A 17,004-nucleotide genomic window follows, 5' to 3' on the forward strand; every position below is an offset into this window, starting at 1 on the left:
GGGCAAATACCGTAACAGGAAGACGTGATGCCGAAGCCATAAAACTTGGACGGTAGAGCAATGAAGCAAAGTCATTTGATAGGTTCAGTCTTGCTTCCAACTTCCGGCCTAGGTTACGTCTGGAGTACGCCGTCCCGTGCCTACGATGCAGCCTACTTGTTGCCAAGAGTGAAACATGGCCGAGATCAGTGATGATTTGGGCAACTGTATCGTTGTATTCCATGGTCCCTATAGTTACCCCGCAAGCTCGCGTTACTGCCGAAAATTATGTGACCATTTTAGTTGATCATGTCCATCCCTTAGTACAGTGTGTTCCCCAGTAGTGATGCTGCATTCGGGAGGACACGGCCCCTATTCATGCACCTTGCAACGTGCACAGCTGGTTCTGTGGACGTGAGGATGAATCGTCTAATCTCTTCTAGCCACGACAGTCATCTGATCTCAGTTTTATTGAGCCTTTGTGGTCTGCTGTGGAGAGAAGGGCACGTGATCACAATCCACTACCATCATTGTTATCTGGACTTGCTACTATTTTGTGGGAAGAACGGTATAAGATTCTCTTGAAAACCATCACAGGACTTCTGTTTATCCATTCCGAGGTGACTGGAACCTCTTTTGAAAGCCAAAGGTTTTTCTACAGCGTCTTGGGCAAGGTAGTGTGTTGCATTTTTGGTATTTACATATTTTTGTGCAAACCATGCATTTCGTAAAATGACGATTTTTAAACGTCAACGAAAAACAAAGTAAATGACTTGATTGTTCCTTTTCCTGGATGTAATATTTACACCACTGTAAACAGATGGTATACAGGGTAGTCCATTGATAGTGACAGACCCAAATATCTCCCGAAATAAGCGTCAAACGAAAAAACTACAAAGAACGAAACTTGTCTAGCTTGAAGGGGGAAACTAGATGGCGCTATGGTTGGCCCGCTAGATGGCGCTCCCATAGGTCAAACTGATTTCAAGTGCGTTTTTTTAAACAGGAAAACCCATTTTTATTACATTTTCGTGTACTACGTAAAGAAATATCAATGTTTTAGTTGGACTAATTTTTTAGCTTTGTGATAGATGGCGCTGTAATAGTCACAAACGTATAAGTACGTGGTATCACGTAACATTCCGCCAGTGCGGACGGTATTTGCTTTGTGATACGTTGCCCGTGTTAAAATGGACCGTTCACCAATTGCTGAAAAGGTCGATATGGTGTTGATGTATGGCTATTGTAATCAAAGTGCCCAATGGGCGTGTGCCATGTATGCTGCTCGGTATCCCGGCCGACATCATCCAAGTGTCCGGACCGTTCGCTGGATAGTTACGTTATTTAAGGAAATAGGTAGCGTTCAGCCACATGTGAACCGTCAACCACGACCTGCAACAAATGATGATGCCCAAGTAGGTGTTTTAGCTGTTGTCGTGGCTAATCCGCACATTAGTAGCAGACAAATTGCGCGAGAATCGGGAATCTCAAAAGCGTCGATGTTGAGAATGCTACATCAACATCGATTGCACCCGTACCATATTTCTATGCACCAGGAATTGCATGGCGACGGCTTTAAACGTCGTGTACAGTTCTGCCACTGGCACAAGAGAAATTACGGGACGATGACAGATTTTTTGCACGCGTTCTATTTAGTGACGAAGCGTCATTCACTAACAGCGGTAACGTAATCCGGCATAATATGCACTACTGGGCAACGGAAAATCCACGATGGCTGTGACAAGTGGAACAACGGCGTCCTTGGCGGTTTAATGTATGGTGCGGTATTATGGGAGGAAGGATAATTGGCTCCCTTTTATCGATGGCAGTCTAAATGGTGCAGTGTATGTTGATCTCCTACGTAATGTTCTACCGATGTTACTACAAGATGTTTCACTGCATGACAGAATGGCGATGTACTTCCAACATGATGAATGTCCGGCACATAGCTGGCGTGCGGTTGAAGCGGTATTGAATAGCATATTTCATGACAGGTGGATTGGTCGTCGAAGCACCATACCATGGCCCGCAAGTTCACCGGATCTGACGTCCCCGGATCTCTTTCCGTAGGGAAAGTTGAAGGATATTTGCTATCGTGATCCACCGACAACGCCTGAGAACATGCGTCAGCGCATTGTCAATTCATGTGCGAACATTACGGAAGGCGAACTACTCGCTGTTGAGAGGAATGTCGTTACATGTATTGCCAAATGCATTGAGGTTGATGGACATCATTTTGAGTATTTAATGCATTAATGTGGTACTTACACGTAATCACGCTGTAACAGCATGCGTTCTCAGAAATGATAAGTTCACAATGGTACTTGTATCACATTGGAACAACCGAAATAAAATGTTCAAAAGTACCTACGTTCTGTATTTTAATTTAAAAAACCTACCTGTTACCAACTATTCGCCTAAAATTGTGAGCCATGTGTTTGTGACAATTACAGCGCCATCTATCGCAAAGCGAAAAAAGTGGTCCAACTAAAACATTCATATTTCTTTACGTACTACACGAATATGTAATAAAAGGGTTCCTATTAAAAAAAAACGTAGTTGATATCCGTTTGACCTATGGCAGCGCCATTTAGCGGGCAACCATAGCGCCATCTGGTTTCTGCCTTCAAGCTGGACAAGTTTCGTACTTTGTATTTTTTCGTTTGACGCTTATTTCGTGAGACATTTGGCCCGGTCACTATCAATGGACCACACTGTATAGAAAGGACGATCAAAAAGTTTCAGTTTAAGTGCGTTGGTGCAGCATATATGCGTAACGAGACCCCGATGTGGATTTATAAGCACCAACATGTAAGAGCAAGGGACCGGTGTGGAATTCGTGTCTTTTCGACGTGCGTTCCATAAGTAAGGAAATGTGAACTTTGGCGACGTTATTACCTAATTCGTGCAAACATGACTAACGTGCTGTCATTCTTTTCTTGGCTGCTAAAGTACAAACACCGGTAGATATCCATCGGAGAATTTGTAAGGGGAGCATATCTGTCGAAATCCACAGTTGTGGAATGGTGCGCCTAGTTCCGTGCTGGTCGCTGTTCGACACAAGGCGCCCATTGCTTACTGATTTCCACGAACGTGGTGTGTGAATCACTGGGGAACAGCACACATAACGCTGGAGAAATTACAGCCTGCAATTAAAGCGAAACTTCCGGAAAAACTGCAACAATGGGAGCTGCTGCTTCATGACAACGCACGTCCCCACATAGCAAATGTGGTAACGCAGAAATTACACCAATTCGAGTGGGAGACACTCGAGCATCCGTCATGTAGGCCTGAAGTCTCACCACGCAATTATCACGTCTTGGTTCCTTCAAAATTGGCGTCAAGTGTCGACGACTCCTGTCAGACGAGGATGTGTTACAGGCAGTTACGGACTTCTTGAAGCAGCAGGACACGCTGTTTTACCAAAAGAGTACCTTCATCCTGGTGCGCCGGTGGCAGGATTGCTTCAATGCTCACGCCGATTCTGCCTGATCGAAATACCTATTCTGGACTGCACGGCTTTCGAAAGGAACTTTTTTGACCGCCCATTATCTTGGAACGTGCAACCGGACGCATTGTATACCAAGCAGCTTAGTACAGCAGGCGGTCGTCTCAGCGCACACAAGACTATGGTGAAAAAGCTCAGCTACCACACTTTCTTTCGAAATGCTAAACGGGACGATTGATTCCAGCGGGTACAGCTTGAATCACAGACAGCCGTTTTCTGAAACTAACATGACATATTACACTACTGAGCATTAAAATTGCTACGCCAAGAAGAAATGCAGATGATAAATGGGTATTCATTGGACGAATATATTATACTATAACTGACATGTGATTACATTTTCACGCAATTTGGGTGCAGACATCCTCAGAAATCAGGACCCAGAACAACCACCTCTGGCCTTAATAACGGCCTGGATACGCCTGGGCATTGCGTCATACAGAGCTTGGCTGGCGTGTACAGGTACAGCTGCCCATGCAGCTTCAACACGATACCACAGTTCATCAAGAATAGTGACTGGCGTATTGTGACGAGCCAGTTGCTCGGCTACCATTGATCAGACGTTTTCAGTTGCTGAGAGATCTGGACAAAGTGCTGGCCAGGGCAGTAGTCGAACATTACCTGTATCCAGAAAGGCTCGTACAGGACCTGCAACATGCGGTCGTGCATTATCCTGCTGAAATGTAGGGTTTCGCAGGGATCGAATGAAGGGTAGAGCCACGTGTCGTAACACATCTGAAATGTAACGTCCACTGTTCAAAGTGCCGTCAATGTGAACAAGAGGTGGCCGAGACGTGTAACCAATGCCCCTCATACCATCACGCCGCGCCGGGTGACACGGCAGTATGGCGATGACGAATACACGCTTCCAATGTGCGTTCACCGCGATGTCGCCAAACACGGATGCGACCACATGATACTGTAAACAGAACCTGGATTCATCAGAAAAAATGACGTTTTGCCATTCGTGCACCCAGGTTCGTCTTTGAGTACACCATCGCAGGCGCTCCTGTCTGTGATGCAGCGTTATGGGTAACCGCAGCCATAGTCTCCGAGCTGACAGTCCATGCTGCTGCAAACGTCGTCGAAATGTTCGTGCAGATGGTTGTTGTCTTGCAAACGTCCCCATCTGTTGACTCAGGGATCGAGACGTGGCTGCACGATCCGTTACAGCCATGCGGATAAGATGCCTGTCATCTCGACTGCTAGTGATACGAGGACGTTGGGATCCAGCACGGCGTTCCGTATTACTCTCCTGAACCCACCGATTCCATATTCTGCTAACAGTCATTGGATCTCGACCAACACGAGCAGCAATGTCTCGATACGATAAACCGCAATCGCGATATGCTACGATCCGACCGTTATCAAACTCTGAAAAGTGATGGTATGCATTTGTCCTCCTTACACGAGGCATCACAAGAACGGTTCACCAGGCAACTTCGGTCAACTGCTGTTTGTGTATGAGAAATCGGTTGGAAACTTTCCTCATGTCAGCACGTTGTAGGTGTCACCACCGGAGCCAACCTAGTGTGAATGCTCTGGAACGCTAATCATTTGCATATCACAGCATCTTCTTCCTGTCTGTTAAATTTCGCGTCTGTAGCACGTCATCTTCGTGGTGTAGCAATTTTAATGGCCAGTAGTGTAATAATCATTTAAAACCAAAAGGGAATGGTTATCTTTACGAAGGTTGGTACTTAACAACCAAAAGCATTGTAGCGGACTTTGCGAGTGAATTTGAAAACCTCCAAATTACCCTGAGACAGTGTAAAGATTTCCACCAGAAAATCCCCTAAAACCTAATGCAGGTTCAGAAGCACAAAATGAAAAGGAAATTGCAAGATAAATTACAAAACCAAAAAATAACATACAATCTGGTGAAGACGGAACTGTTGCAGAACACTTGAAATCAGGTGGCCCAAATTCCGTAAAAGAATTTACATTGATCATGTAAAAGATCTGGCAAACTTAAAAAATTCCGGGTGACTGGAAAACTGCACTGATACAATCTCTATATAAAACGTGAGACAGAACGGATGCAAATTCTGATCATCCTATTCCATATAAAATGGTATTTAAATGTCTGTTGGGTCAATTTCAACAACTTGAATGCAAAACTGGTAAGTATCAAGCAGGTTTCATGCCAAATAGATCCTGCCCAAGACAAAATTTCTGAAACTAAATGAAAAAAATTACAGGCAGGAAACAGTCCATGCCTTCATACATTTCAAAAAGACCACAAATCTCTCTCCTAAATTTCAAACTCAGAGGACAAGTTTCGGAAATTATTATAGGAGTTAGAGAACATGATGGAATTTCTCCATTACTTTTCAAATGCCTATTATAAAAAATAATACATGAGTGGTGGACATTAAAAGCAGAAATTGACAAACCAATCAAATTAGGTATAAGAGATACCGGAAAAGACCGCTTCATATTTCCCAACAATCTGACGACTCGATGTCAGGACATTCAATCAGCACAATGGAGATAGAAATCGGAAAGAAACAAACAGCAGAAGAAGAAGAGCTCCAAACATCTTTCGCAAAAAAAAAAAAAAAAAAAAAAAAAAAATCATGTCCAGCAACAACACAGCACCTGAAATTCTTACAACTAAATATAGAAAAATCGAGAGAGTTTCTCAGTACAAGCTTTTCGATGCAACCATTCAGCAGACTGTCCTGGAAATGTCTGGTTATGAAATTCGTCAGAGACACTACAACACATTCATCAAATCGGAGAGTGTTTGAGGGGATGAGACACTCATTTTAAACACAAAACTCATTTTAAACACAAAGAAATTAAAAAGTGAGAACGAAGAATAATCAGAAAATTTTTAGATCCAGATAATACTAAAGAAGGAACGTCTAGGAGCTAATGAAGAGATTGAAAAATATTCCATTTGCATCCAGATAAGGAAAACCGCAGGCAAAAATTCTATGGGCATATAAAGAGAATGGTATCAACCAGATTAATTAGGCACGTTGTGGAATTCTGTGAGTCTCGCAGAAAAGCAAAAATTGAAGCAAGAAAATGGATTGGTGCAGCAACAGAATATCCGAAAGAAACGGGATTAACACATCTTCATGCACAAGACAGGAGGATATTTAGGCATAAAACTCACGATTGGACAGTTCACCTGGCAAGAAGTCTGGAAAAACTTTGTCAAGCGAAAGGAAAGGGGGCCATTTTGAGAGAATGAAACTGACGTGAGCACAAAGGAAAGCTACAACAAAGTACTAAAAAAGCCCCGTGTTTTACTACGTGTGGTCCGTTAGGTCCCCAACGTGAATAGTAATAGTAATAAAAAAGTAGAGCTTTGTGATGTGTTTCTACAAATGCTTAGTGTTTTTCGCTTTAAATATACCAAAACACCACTGAATTACTGTGTCTGTGTATAACCTGAGGCCACGCATTAAGATCCACACTCCTGCCTATTGTTTCAACTTACAGATTAGGTCATTAACACACTGCGCATGTTAATTTCTGATGAAATCTCTTCCCATTCAGCTTAGTGCCCACGGCAGCAATACATTTCATTAATATAGCCCCGGTCTGTGTTCACGAGTTAATCTAATGAAATTTTCCACCCCTGTTACTCGTAGCTGAGAGGTCACTCTTTGCTCTTCAAAACACACACGTAGTGGGATCTAGTCGCACGTCAAAACTGTACACACGTGTCATACAGATACTACAGAGTTTCACGTGATGTGAGCACTTCCATCCTCGTATTTGTGTTGGGATTGTAGATGCCATGTACTGACACTCTAGACTCCTGAGAAACCACACCACTTCGAATCTAGTCCACAAACTAAGCGTAACGTATGACAGAAACACATTTTTGAGTATCAGTAACGCATATGTGATGTGTGAATTCATACATCACAACAAAGTATATCTGCTTTATTTGGTACACATGTTACACAAGGAGGTCCTTATGCTGTAAAACTAACAGGCCCACGCGAGGTGTCGCCCTCTTGAAGAAGATCGGCCCAAGAATGAAGGGGCTTGTGAGACTTCTCACAGTCGCATAAGCTAAGTGCAGCGGATGTTCCTGCACAGCATGTGACGGAGTAGAAACCCGTGTGCGACGCTTCTGTGCATTCGTGACTCCGTACAGAGTAACATGTGCCTCGTAGGACCAAAGAATATTCCCTGTCACGTGTCAACCATTTCCACTCATGCAAAATGAAAGAAAAAGGGTCAAAGTCACGGCGTTGTAGCCTATCTTGGGAAGTTCTCAACCTTGTGAGGATGCCAGTGTAAAATACACTGCAAAATCTTTTGAGCTGTTGACCAGGGGAGAGACAATCTGCATGACACCGCTCGAGCACTGGCTGCATAATTTGTTGTGTGCTGCAGTGTCGGCTGTAGCTACTGCAACTTCATCAACAACTGCCATCGGAATGGGCCGACTTTCTCTTTCTGATATACCATCTAATTCACTCGTTTCTTCAAATTTCTTCATCATCTTCTTTAGCCTATCTATTGACATGGGACCTCTTCGCAACTGTTCCTAACGACGATATTCCTGCAATGCACCGCTGACATTATTACCTTTTGATAAAACAACATTACCAGCAGTGCACGGTCTTTTATCTCAATAGCCATTGCGTTTAGCAGGGGACACTTCAATCTTCTTAACCCTTATACCAACAGACACTTCAGAGAATACATGCGTCACCAAGCGACAAACAACATACCAACGTCAAAACAGCAAACACTTCATCTTCAGACTTTTTACAGCGTGATATTTTCTACTGCTGGCAGAAAGTGGAACTATTATTTTTTCAGCTTACCTTAAGAGCGCATCGTTTAACGAACATACCTACAATGTTTCAGCATCCTGCGATGTATACAACTGACTCTGCAGAATTCGGAACGCTTTCAGTTTAACTATAACCACACAGCATGTAATGTTCGGAAGCAAACGTGTAGAAGATACAACCATTAGTTAGGAGAAGCTTTACTTGCCAGAAAGTATTGGTTATACCTTCCTGCCACTGCATCAGTTGTCACATTAGTAACACATAAGGTAATCATGCTCTGCCATGACACCTTTAATCTTTCTTACATTGAAAGGCAGATGAGTACGAGGAATGTCGTACAGTCATCGTAAGATCACATACATACAAACTACTGACAAGAATAATAAACAGAAAAGTGGAAAAGAAAATTGAGAGACTTTCAGATTCGATAAGTTAGGAAAGGTAAAGGCACCAGAGAGACAGTTCGTACGTTGCAGTTGATAATGGAAGCAAGGCTGAAAAAAATCAAGATGCGCTCATAGGACTTATCGAACTAGAGAGAGCGATCGACAATGTAAAATGGTGCTCAGTGTTCGCAATTATAAAAAAAAAAAAAAATAGGAGTAAGCTATAAGGATAGATTGATAATATACAGTATGTTCAAGAACCAGGAGGGAACTATTATCTTGGAACACCAAGAACAAAGTGCTCGGATTAAAAATGATGGAAGACAAGAATGTGGCCTTTCGCCGCTACTGCTTAATCTTTACACTGAGAAGTAATGACGAAAGTAAAATAAAGGTTCAAGTATGTGATTAAAATTCAGGGTGAACGGATATCAATGACGATCCGCTATTACGTTGCTATCCTCAGTGATGATGTGAAGATGAAGTATGGAATCTGTTGAATGGAATGAACAGTCTAATGAGTACATAATATGGATGGAGAGTAAACCGAAAGAAAAGGAAATATTGAGAACTATCAGAATAGTGAGAAACTTGGGAAGAAAATTGGTGATCACGAAGTTGATCAAGTTACAGAATTCTGCTACCGAAGAAGCAAAATAACCGATGAATGATGATTTTTGGTGAAGAAGCAGCAAAAGGCAGATGAAAGTAGTGATAGGTATACTACTGGCCATTAAAATTGCTACACCACAAAGATGCCGTGCTACAGATGGGAAATGTAACCGACAGGAAGAAGATGCTGTGATATGCAAATTTTCAGAGCATTCACACAAGGTTCGCGCCCGTGGCGACACCTCCGACGTGCTGACATGAGGAAACTTTCCAACAGATTTCTCATACACAAACGGCAGTTGACCGACGTTACCTGGTGAAACGTTGTTGTGATGCCTCGTGTAAGGAGGACAAATGCGTACCATCACGTTTCCGACTTTGATAAAGGTCTGATTGTAGCCTATCGCGATTGCGGTTTATCGTTGGTCGAGATCCAATGACTGTTAGCAGAATATGGAATCGGTGGGTTCAGGAGGATAATACGGAACGCCGTGCTGGATCCCAACGGCCTCGTATCACTAGCAGTTGAGATGACAGGCGTCTTATCCGCATGGCTGTAACGTATCGTGCAGCCACGTCTCGATCCCTGAGTCAACAGATGGGGACGTTTACAAGACAACAACCATCTGCACGAACATTTCGACGACGTTTGCAGCAGCATGGACTGTCAGCGCCGAGATCATGGCTGCGGTTACCCCTGACGCTGCATCACAGACAGGAGCTCCTGCGATAGTGTACTCAACGACAAACCTGGGTGCACGAATGGCAAAATGTCATTTTCTCGGATGAATCCAGGTTCTGTTTACAGCATCATGATGGTCGCATTCGTGTTTGGTGACATAGTGTGAACGCACATTGGAAGCGTGTATTCGTCGTCGCCATACTGGCGTATCACCCGGCGAGATGGTATGGGGTGCCTCTGGTTACACGTCTGGGTCACCTCTTGTTCGCATTGACGGCACTTTGAACAGTGGACGTCACATTTCAGATGTGTTACGGCCGATGGCTCTACCCTTTATTCGATTCCTGCGAAACCCTACATTTCAGAAGGATGATGCACAACCGCATATTGCAGGTCCTGTACGGGCCATTCTGGGTACAGAAAATGTTCGACTGCTGCCCTGGTCAGGAAATTCTCCAGATCTCTCACCAATTGAAAACGTCTGGTCAATGGTGGCCGAGCAACTGGCTCGTCACAATGCGCCAGTCAGTACTCTTGATGAACTGTGGTATCATGTTGAAGCTGCATGGGCAGCTGTACCTGTACACTCCATCGAAGCTCTGTTGCACTCAATGCCCAGGCGTATCAAGGCCGTTATTACGGCCAGAGGTGGTTGTTCTGGGTACTGATTTCTCAGGATCTATACTTCCAAATTGCGTGAAAATGTAATCACATGTCAGTTCCAGTATCATGTATCTTTTCAATGAATACCCGCCTATCATCTGCATTTCTTCTTGGTGTAGCAATTTTAATGTCCAGTAGTGTAATAGACCAAGGAATAGAAATATGTTCAACTTGAAACAATCAGGATTTAAAGAAGAACGAAACGCGATATTTGTCATGAAAGGAACAAGATCACGTTAGGACGCAACTAGGCCTTAGAGACATTTTACTGCAGGTGGAGAACAGTTTTTTCGATAGTAGAAGACTACAAATTCTCAGTTATTAGTGTGTCAACTGATGCTGACATTTGTAACACTGCATGGTTTAATCAGCTCGAAAAATAATTTGCGGATCGGTAGTAGTTAATAGATTGAGGAAAAAAACCTCAGCATGAAAAAGGAGTTTTGCAATATAAACGGAAGTTTGTAGTCGTGTTACTTCTGAAAGATATCACTCCAGTCGGATAATAATGGCGCTAGTAGCGCCACTATGAGGATGCAAATCAGACTTACATACACGCTTTAACGGTCGAGGGCGTTAGTTACCTTTGAGATTGGTCGCTGTGAGTTGATGTTAGTTGAGAATGTTTTTGAGGCGACAAAGCTGCATTATCAACACTTCAAAGAGTTTGAACGAGGTCTTGTAATAGGGCTACGTGAACCTGGATGTCGCTTCTGCGATATTGCAGAAAGTCTTGGCAGCAATGAAGCCACTGTATGTTATTGGTGGCAGCGGTGGTACACCACAGCGACACAACGAACTGCTGCAAATCGGTTACTCCAAGGATAGTTTCTAGCCAGTTTGCCGGCCGCGGTGGCCTAGTGGTTCTAGACGCTTCAGTCCAGAATCGCGTGACTGCTACGGTCGCAGGTTCGAATCCTGCCTCGGGCATGCATGTGTGTGATGTTCTTGGTTAGTTAGGTTTAAGTAGTTCTAAGTTCTAGGGGACTGATGACCTCAGATGTAAAGTCCCATAGTGCTCAGAGCCATTTGAACCATTTTAAGCCAATTGTCCTGTAGCGTGCATTCCGCTGACCCCAAACCACCGCCATCTGCGATCTAAGTTGTGTGAAACGAGAGCTTATAGGAGGGCAAGGAGGAGATTTGTTAACTTTCTGATGAAAGCTAGTTCTCCCTCGGTGTCAGTAACGGCCGTGTGTTATATAGGACTCCGCTGAGGGCCTGTAACCAACTGTCTGCCTGCTAGACGCACTGGAACGACACCTGGAGCTAAGGTCTGGAGTGCGATTTCATATTACAGCAGGAGCACTCTCGTCGTTGTCCAATGTGGTTTACTGACTGTAAATTTGTACGTCAGGCTCGTGATTCTACCTGTCATGTTGCCGCTGATGAACAGCTTTTCAGGGGTATTTTCTGACAGGATAACGCTCGCCCACACGGCGCTCCTATAACTCAATATGCTCTACAGAGTATCGACATGTTGCCTTCTCGATCAGAAGATCAGTCTCTAATCGAACACATATGGGACTTCATGGGACAATAACTAAAGCGTCATCCACAACTAACGTTGAAACTTCCTGGCAGATTAAAACTGTGTGCCCGACCGGGACTCGAACTCGGGACCTTTGCCTTTCGCGGGCACTTGTCCGCGAAAGGCAAAGGTCCCGAGTTCGAGTCTTGGTAGGGCACACAGTTTTAATCTGCCAGGAAGTTTCATATCAGCGCACACTCCGCTGCAGAGTGAAAATCTCATTCTGGAAACATCCCCCAGGCTGTGGCTAAGCCATGTCTCCGCAATATCCTTTCTTGCAGGAGTGCTAGTTCTGCAAGGTTCGCAGGAGAGCTTCTGTAAAGTTTGGAAGGTAGGAGACGAGGTACTGGCAGAAGTAAAGCTGTGAGTACCGGGCGTGAGTCGTGCTTCGGTAGCTCAGTTGGTAGAGCACTTGCCCGTGAAAGGCAAAGGTCCCGAGTTCGAGTCTCGGTCGGGCACACAGTTTTAATCTGCCAGGAAGTTTCATATCAGCGCACACTCCGCTGCAGAGTGAAAATCTCATTCTGGTTCACAACTAACGTTATCCGCTCCTGTATAGACCGACTAAGTGCAACAGGCATGGAACTCCATCCCACAAACTGATATCCGGCACCTCTAGAACACAATGTATGCGCGTTTGTACGCTTGCATTCAACGTTCTGTCGGTTCCATCGACTATTAATGTACCACTATTTCATATTTGCAACGGCGTATCTCTTGCAATGTTAATCACTTAAATGTGTTACCTAGACTATTGTTTTCTCGAAATTTCATTACTCTACTTTAACTACATTTTACTGTTGCGATATTGTTTCCGCCAGTGTACTTTCGTTCCTTAATTCAGACCACATTTAATTTTTATTTTATATTATTTTATTTCTTCATTTTAAAAAATTACATTTTAGACGAATATGTTGTTTATGTTGAAGTATTTGGATTTGTGCCTTTGTAGTTAACTTTATCTCCAGCTTACTGTTTCATCAATGTCTGCCTTTAGAAGACATCGTCTGGAGTTACAGTTCTATGAGAGACAGTAGCATGGCCAGCTGGTTGGTCTTTTGTTCAGTGAACGTGCTGTTGATTCCCCTCCGTGCCTGCTGTAGCGAACTACGGAACCTTAACTCTTACACAGCCACCAAATTAATGTATCCAGCGGTAACTTTCCTTTTGTAACTCGGCGGTGCAGAAATACATGTTGGCCTCTGTGCTAGTAGCTTTCATCGCTTTCTCTCTGACAGCCGTGGCGTTGCAAACAGGAGGAATAGCCACAAAATATTACGCTAGTAGAAGAGTTTATTCGAGAATGCTTTGATTTGGAAGTATTGTTTCTGGGTTAATGCGTTTGAAACTTTACGCTCTCATACTGAAGCGAAAGGCAATGCAAGCTATATTCCGAAAATTTTGTCCGTATTTTACTGGCTATTCTTCTGACACGGTTTGTCGTTCTCCTGTTGCGGTTCGCTTCCGTCTATCGTTCTCACGCGTCAGCGACAGAACGCAGTGTATAGAGATAATCATGTACTTGTTGAGTTAGTTTATTTTTGATCAAACCTTTTACTTTTTCGAGCACTTATTTCAGAGCTGTTTTGCTCCATAATACCCATAGGGGTGACTCGGTTGTTTTATCTTCTAATTGCACTTGTTTGCTTGGTACATAGTGGGCCTACTAGGAGTTTCGATGCCTGTGAAAATCGACTGCAAGGAAACAATGAAATTGGTAAGGTGGCTGCTGTGAAGGGCAAGAGAAATATCTCCGTACAACACGCTAAGCCCAATGAAACAATTAAAAAGCTTTGCGCAAAAATAGTCACCTTTCATATCGTTGAAAGCCTCCGTTTTTGTTGCTCTTGTTTCTACATGGGTAGAATTCTAATCACACAGTTTTATTGTTAATCGCCGAGTACATGAATTCGTTACCTGATGCCCGGCATTAAAGTTTCTGTAGCGGCTAACACTCATGCTACTCTCTGATTCAATACCTGCGGTTGATAACAGTTGGGGCACGGTTCGAATATTTACTAAACCAATTAATTTGATAAGTCCTGAACTGAACAGCTTAAGGCAACGGATAACGCAGTGTGAAGTGGAAAGCAGCCAAACCAAGTTCGTGAATGAAACCATTTGCACCACTGTCTGACACGTTCGATAACTACATGTATTTATGATCCAAAGCATGGCTGATTCAATATTATTTTGGTGGTACAACTATTCAGGACTACAATATCAGGGAAGGCCAGGTGGCTGAAATTACTAGCCTGAACAATGACGCCGATTCTCATTAAAGATGCAGTTTATTGCTGCACTTGACCCAAAACTCAACGGAGAAGAAACCAAATGATAATATATTTCATGCGCTGACGGACCTCAGTGTACGAGGGTTGGAACTTAAATAGTGACAACTATTTATTCACAACCGGTACAAAAGAGCTACATGTTTGCACCTGTTACTGTCCTTCAAAGTAGTCACCAGCTTTGTGTAGAACTCATTGCCAGTGATGTGGAAGGCGTAGAATATCGTTAGCAGAGTCTGTTCTGTTGATGGTACGAATGGAGTCAACTGCCTGTAGAGTCTCTGGAACAGTTCTGAAGCGAATGCCACGAAGTGGTTCCTTCATCTTCGGAATCAAATCAAAGTCACATGGACTTAAGTCCTGGGAGTATGGTGGATGGTACAGTACTTCCCAGTCCCATCGACCGAACAGAGCAGCCACAGCTTGCGCAGTATGCACCCGCGCATGGTCGTGCAAAATGATGGGCGTGTTGCGCAGAAAGTGTCGCCGCCGGCCGAGGTGGTCGAGTGGTTCTAGGCGCTACAGTCTATAACCAAACGACCGCTACGGTCGCAGGTTCGAAACCTGCCTCGTGCATGGATGTGTGTGATGTCAGGTTAGTTAGGTTTAAGTAGTTCTAAGTTCTAGGGGATTGATGATCACTGATGTTAAGTCCCATAGTACTCAGAGCCATTTGAACCATTTTGTTAAGTCCCATAGTGCTCAGAGCCAAAGTGTCGCCGCTTCTTTCACAAAGCCGGTCGCAGGTAATGCGCCAAAAACGAACAGTAATACTGTGCATTGACGGTCTGCCATGGTCGAACGTAATGCGTTAGGATAAAACCATCGCAGTCGTACACGAGAATCACTATAACTTTTGACCATTTTCACCATCAACAGAATAGGCTCTGCTAACGGTATACTACGACTTCTACATCGCTGAGAAGGGTTCTACACAACGATGGTGACTACCTTGAAGGCCAGTAACAGGTGAAAACATGTAACACTTTTGTATCGGTTGTGAATAAATAGTTGCCACTTGAAAGTCTCTTCGGGTTTGCTGCCGGATCCTAAAATCAACTTGACTCGATATTTCGGCGATCCAACCGGTGGCCATCTTCAGGAAAATTCTGCTTCTGCTGATGAGTCCCGCTGAGAACTGACGCCAGGTTGCAAATCGACGTCCTACATAGGTACCGTTCAGTACACGGCGCATGCGCCGCGCATCAATGTTTCTGCCTTCCAAGACAGGGAGGTGGCGCCGCCCTTAGTGAAACACTGCTGACAACGATATATCGCAATCAAGGCCGCACCAAAGAACGTTCAGTTTTGATGCGAGATAATACAGGATTCCACGTCTTGCTAAGAGGAAACCCATTGTCTCTGTTGATTAAATTATCAGCCAACCTAATTTCAATCGCCTCGTTATAGACACTGTTCCAAAAACCGGAAATGTTGGCAACTACCACAGTTTCATCAAATTTCGTACTGTGTCCCTCATTTAGGCAGTGTTCTGCTACTGCCGATTTTTCCGGCTGTTGTAGCCTCGTATGACGGCGATGTTCCACACACCTGTCATGCACTGTGCGAATTGAACGGCCAATGTAAGCATTCCCACATAGACATGGAATTTTGTACACACCGGGTTTCGTAAGCCCCAAATCATCTTTCTCAGAGCCGAGCAGAGCCCTAATCTTAGAAGGTGGACGGAACACTCTCTTACTGTTAAAATTCCTTAAAATTCGTCCAATCTTAAACGATAAGCCTCCAGCATAAGGAAGAAAGGCCACAGATCTATGTTCCTCTTCATACACCTCCGGAGATGGTCCAAACTCCATAGCTCGACGAATCTGCTTCTCGGTATATCCATTTCCCTTAAAAACAGCCATCAAATGCTCAAGTTCTTGGGTTAAGCTGTCTTCATCTACATGACTACTCTGCAATTCACATTTAAGTGCTTGGCAGAGGGTTCATCGAACCACAATCATACTATCTCTCTACCATTCCACTCCCGAACAGCGCGCGGGAAACCGAACACCTAAACTTTACTGTTCGAGGTCTGATTACTCTTATTTTATTTTGATGATCATTCCTACCTATGTAGGTTGGGCTCAACAAAATACTTTCGCATTCGGAATAGAAAGTTGGTAACTGAAATTTCGTAAACAGATCTCGCCGAGACGAAAAACGTCTTTGCTTTAATGACTTCCATCCCAACTCGCGTGTCATATCTGCCACACTCTCTCCCCTATTACGTAATAAACAAAACGAGCTGCCCTTTTTTTGCACCATTTCGATGTCCTCCGTCAATCCCACCTGGAAAGGATCCCACACCGCGCAGCAATATTCTAACAGAGGACGAACGAGTGTAGTGTAAGCTGTCTCTTTAGTAGACTTGTTGCATCTTCTAAGTGTCCTGCCAATGAAACACAACCTTTGGCTCGCCTTCCCCACAATTTTATCTATGTGATCTTTCCAACTGAAGTTGTTCGTAATTTTAACACCCAGGTACTTAGTTGAATTGACAGCCTTGAGAATTGTACTATTTATCAAGTAATCGAATTCCAACGGATTTCTTTTGGAACTCATGTAGATCACCTC

At 43.8% G+C, this 17,004-nt stretch overlaps 1 protein-coding gene and 1 non-coding gene across 2 annotated transcripts in view; both read left to right on the forward strand.

Annotated features, from left to right (window-relative positions):
* LOC124799099 overlaps window positions 1-17,004 on the forward strand; it is a 266,488-nt gene that overhangs the window by 82,938 nt on the left and 166,546 nt on the right. The window lies entirely within an intron of this gene.
* On the forward strand, window positions 12,518-12,592 carry Trnas-uga. The gene has a single exon. It is a non-coding gene; the product is annotated as a tRNA-Ser (tRNA).

Source organism: Schistocerca piceifrons, chromosome 5 (assembly GCF_021461385.2).
Source record: "Schistocerca piceifrons isolate TAMUIC-IGC-003096 chromosome 5, iqSchPice1.1, whole genome shotgun sequence".
Classification (NCBI taxonomy): domain Eukaryota; kingdom Metazoa; phylum Arthropoda; class Insecta; order Orthoptera; family Acrididae; genus Schistocerca; species Schistocerca piceifrons.